Genomic DNA, 5,527 nt, shown 5'->3' with positions numbered 1-5,527 from the left:
GGCATTTCCTCTTTCCTTTTGCTTCTCAATTTCTCATACTCCAACAATCAACATCGATCATCCTCAACCCTCTCCTCTACCACAAACAACAGCAGGCAAAAAAAAAAAAAAAGAAAAACCCTCCCATAGCCCTCAAAACATAACCTTGGGCCCAAATCAAATTAAAAGCTGCACCCTATCCCATCTAGAATCCTAAGCCCAACCCGTGGGTCCACAAGCCACAAACACAACTTCCCAAAATTACATTTCAACCCCAAAACTTTTCTAAAATACTTTTTCAACCCTACAATTTCCCAAATTAATGGCATTTTGACCCCATAATTTCCTTTTTTTTTTTTTTTTTGAGGTTTGTTTGTGTGTTTGTGTGGGGGGGGGGGCCTCAAAAGATATACAAATTGAAAGATGATATGTAGACTGTGGAACATAGGTGTCAGAGAAAATATAATTATTAATCTTGTGACATCACCATAAAAATTAAAAATTGCTTCTTCTTTTTTCCTAAATAGATTGGTTGGATGCTTGTGCATTTTAAATATACAGGGGTTAAAAAAAATGTTTTTTTTTTTTAGTGCACACCATATTAAAAATTGTGTTCTCAATAGTTACGGTTGACTGACTTTTTAGTTATCCAAATGGCGAGATGCCGTTTGGTTTTATATCAAGCTTAGCTTAAGTGGTTATCAAAAAAAAAGCTTAGCTTAAGTAGGGTTGTAAGTTGTATATCAACAATTGGGGTTGTGAGTTTCAGTTTGTTCATTTGTTATTTAATAAGAAATTTGAAATTCGAACCAATCTACACAAAAAATTAATTAGGGTCTTGAAAGTTGTATATCAACCATTGGGGTTGTGGGTTAGTTTATTCATTTGTTATTTAATAAAAGATTTAGAATTTGAACCAATCTATACAAAAAATTAATTAGTGTCCTGACCTAATGATAAAGAAAAAACATTATACAGAGGATGCCATAGGTAGAAATTATATCTCATATATATATATATATATAAATTCAAATTTTGCACTCGCGCGCACACAACACACACAAAATTTTGGGGTACAGCTGAGTAAAAACTTATGGGTCATGCTAACAAGTGCCCTTAGGACACTAGTTAAGAATCCAGTTAAAGAAATTTTTATGGGAAAAAAAAATGTTTTGATAGTTTTTTTCATTTTCCATAAAAGTGATATAAAAAATTTCTTTAATAGATTTTAACTAGTATCCCTAAAGGCACTCGTTAGCATTTTCAAAAATTATTTATAATTTTTATTTAGCTGAAACAATAAATGTTTTCACGATTCATAGCAGTGTGAAAGAAATCATCATGATTAGCAATGTCTAGAGCCTTGTGGGGTAGACATTATACTTCCAATAGGCTTTTAGGCTTTATGCAATCACTTATAAACATTAAAGTATCCCGAACGTTTTGAAAAAAAAGAAAAGAAAAAAAAAAGAGTGGCTTAGAGTTATCATCCTCACTTTGGTAATGGCTCTTTGTTCTCGTTTATCTACTAGATCAATATAACGGAGTCATACTATTGTCCACATCGAGATATAGTGGCTGAATAGGTGAGATTACTACCATATATATATATATATATAAAGAGTTCTTGATTCCATAAACCCGATCTGAATATGACAGAATTTCTGCCCCGTACCAATGGAGGTATGCTAAAGGTTAGGCTTAGCCTGTCTTCAAGGGCGGAGTCACACTAGCTCCCGAGTTGCCAAAAATAAAAAATTGTAGGTATATTAGGGCCTAATGTGAATTGGGCCAAGGAAAATAAAATTTGGTCCTCTTCCACAGATCAGCTCAAACAACCACAGTTTACAAATTATTGGCACCACCAATTCATAATCCGGGTTCCGTATTGCTTGTCTTCATGGAATGTGATGGTATGAGTTAGAGCATCAGTATCCGGAGTTTTATTCTAAAATTTAGCATCAAAGCCTATAAAACTCACATTACCTGAATTTGTAAATCCATAAAATTTACAATTTAGATAGGTGCCTGAGACTCTGAAGTTCTTTATATAACTTATGCTATTGTTGTTGGTTAAAGACTATTTACTACTTAATAAATGCAATAGATTTGACATATCACTATTATTTTCAATATGTTAAGTGGGATATATTACAATTCTTACGATTTCAAAAATCAAAAACTTAACCTTTCAAAAAAAAAAAAAAAAAAAAATCAAACACTTAAAATATTTCATAGTTTTAACTTTAAACAATGTTTGCAAAATCCAAAAATGGGTTAGTATTTTATTTTTCTTTGCAACACTCTTCATGACTCATGAGTATCATATTGTTTGTGGACCCAAGCAAAAATGTGACATATATAAAATCTAATATTGTTTAGATTTCATTGATGATTTAAGAGTTAAAGATTATTTGAGTGCATTCAATGATGAGAAGGTTGCTACTAGAGCCTATGATCTCTGCGGCTGCCTTAAATATANCTGCCTTAAAATATTGGCGGCTAGCACTCATATTAATATTTATGTGAGTTTTAATTACTCTGCAACACAAATAACTTCTATGTTCCATCTTTTTATTATTTTTCATCAATTCCTTATCGATATATTTTTTTACTTAATTTTACAATTTCATTTTTATGTGTGTTTGTCTTATCTATTTCTCACTTTCAAAGTTTGTGTGTGTGTGTGTGTGGTGGCTTAGATCAAGGCTTTATCTATTCACTTGTAAATCACTTTTCTTTGGACCGATTGATATGGATCAAAGTAGACCGAATGAACTTAAGTGGACTAAAACTGATTGAAGTGGATCTAGAGGGAGGGAAGTGGATCGAATTAGACTAAAATAAACCAAAGTGGATCCAAAGGGATTGAAAAGGACCAAATAAACATAATTGGAACAAAATAGATCGAAAGAGACCAAAGTGACTGAAATGGACCAAAATGGACTAATTTTTTAAAGATAAAAATCCGTTTTAGATAAGATTCGTTCCCCTTTATCTATTTGATACAGAAAATGATGTAAAGAACAATATAAATTATGTTTCATGTGATTAAGAAAATGGTGGCAGTGATTTTGAAGTTGTTAACTCTCTACCTACACCACTAGCAATGATGCTATATAGTTGATAGTTGTCATCGCCAAGAGCACCTGCATACTATAAAAGGAATGTGATTTTCGTAATTAGCATCAACTTTCATAAAATAACAACAAATAAATAAAGGACAAAAATTAATTACAAAATTAGTTATAACCTAAAACTATAACCTTATTCAATATCTTTTTATTGAAGGTGAATTTTGATAAATCCATCATTAGATTACATATTCTTTTTATATTCTTTATACTTGCAAAATTTCTAGAAAATTAAAGATCAATAGCTATGTCATCAATAAATTGTTTAAATTGCAAGAGTTTGTAGTTTCAAATTATGCATAAATATATGAGCTTATAGATTATATAGTTAATAATATCTAATTGACAAAATCAACAATGCAATTTAACTGTTAGATTTCCAAAATATGTAATAGTGTTTATTTTATTTTCCTTAATTTATGTATTCTTATCTACTTTCAACAAACAGAATGATTAAGATTTAAATGGGATACCGAAATTTTGAGGAACACACAGAGTTTCCATGCGTTTGAGAATCTGAAGTTCAGCAAAGCCCCAATTACATGAATGTCAAGATGAAATGTTTATGGAAAAGAGTGACTTCTTGTATGAACAAAAAATGCTTCCCAAAAATTACTATGTTCCTTTACAGGGATATATGCTAGGTCATCTTTGTGTCCTCCCAAAAGCTGTTTGAAAGGGACCTCACAGTTAGCTTGCAGGTTCCATGATATTTTATAAATTAGGGCAAATTACGCATTTTTACCGAAAATTATTTTCTTGATTATACTTATCTTCTTGAATTATCGAAACGCACAATCAGCCCTCCAATTTTAAAAGGGTCATGCTAATGAGTTTCCTTAGTGCATTGGTTAACAACTTAGTTAAAGAAAGTTTTTATGGAAAAAGAAAAAAAAACAATTAATATTTTGATAATTTTTTTCATTTCCCATAAAAATGTTGTCAAAACTTTCCTAAAATGGATTATTAACTAATGCCCTAAGCGTATTCGTTAGCATTTCCCATTTTAAAAATATGTTACACTTAACCCTTTGACGTTTGCTTTGTAGTTAATTGAATTAATCCTAATATAATTTTGCATAGAAAGACTAATTTACCCTTTAGTCATCTATTTTGGAGAGAGGGGTAAATTGGTCTTTTAATGCTAATTTCCATCAAACTTAATACTAAAACAGATGGCAAAGAGTATTGAAAAAAAGTTATAACTTTGAAGGATTAATCATGCATTTCAATAATTCATGAGATTAAGTATAATTTGGGTGATAATTTAGGATTAAAAATTGTAATTTACCCTGTAATTAAACCTATTGGCCTATCAAAGTAGACAGGATAAGAAAATTGTAATTTACCCTATGATTAATTGTACATTTGCTTCTCTAGAGTCTAGATAGTCTTCTTATTTTGAAGCATTATTGCATATTATTTGGCTTCATGTACAGGTGATGATTAATCTTGACTACTGCTTAGTATTTATTATCTGACTGATCTTCTCCTCTAACATTCATTCACTTATTAAGCCCGAAACCACTCAACATTACCCATCCTATTACAAGACGATTTAATTTATTTTCATTTTTTCAATGTTAGGCTATCAGCTAAGAGAGACTTGTGCAGGTTTTTTAGAGCTTTGGTGCTCTAATGCAAAATCACTTACCCCAAGAGATCAATCCCAACATTAGATCGCTTTGCTCAGTTTTAGTATGCCTCACTACAAAATAGTAACGACCCTCAAACTTCAAATGTTTAAGCGTCATATCATATTTTAATTTTTATGCGATTGGCTAAATTTAATTGAGCTTTAATTGAAATCTAACCATGCGATTAGATTAATTTTGGTGCTATATTTAAAATCATGAAATTTCCTTTAATTTGACTGATCATGGGCGAAAATTGAGTGGTGTCACCATTCTTATCATTAAGTGGTTACCGTTCTTATCTACATTCTCAAAATTCTAAGCAACCTTATATAAATACCTATTTTTCTCCTATTCATTATTCATTATGAATAAGAAAAAAAATCATCAGTCTATTTTGGGAGGTCCCCGAGGTCCCAGGAAAACCCCATTCCCATGGCCTAACCTTGGTATTTCCTCTTTCCTTTTGGTTCTCATCCTCCAACAATCAACATCGATCATCCTCAACCCTCTCCTCTAACACAAACAACAGCAGCAACCAAAAAAAAAAAAGAAAAAAAGAAAACTCTTATAGCCCTCAAAACAGAACCTTGGGCCCAAATCAAATTAAAAGCTCCTGCCTACCCCATCTAGAATCCTAAGCCCAACATGATCAAAAAAAAAAAAAGAATCCTAAGCCCAACCCGTGGGTCCACAAGCCACAAACTCAACTTCCCAAACTTACATTTTAACCCCAAAACTTTTCTAAAATACATTTCAACCCTAAAATTTCCCAAATTA

This window comes from Quercus suber, unplaced genomic scaffold (assembly GCF_002906115.3).
Source record: "Quercus suber isolate HL8 unplaced genomic scaffold, Cork oak 2.0 scaffold_699, whole genome shotgun sequence".
Classification (NCBI taxonomy): domain Eukaryota; kingdom Viridiplantae; phylum Streptophyta; class Magnoliopsida; order Fagales; family Fagaceae; genus Quercus; species Quercus suber.
Note: the sequence above shows the minus strand (reverse complement) of the source record.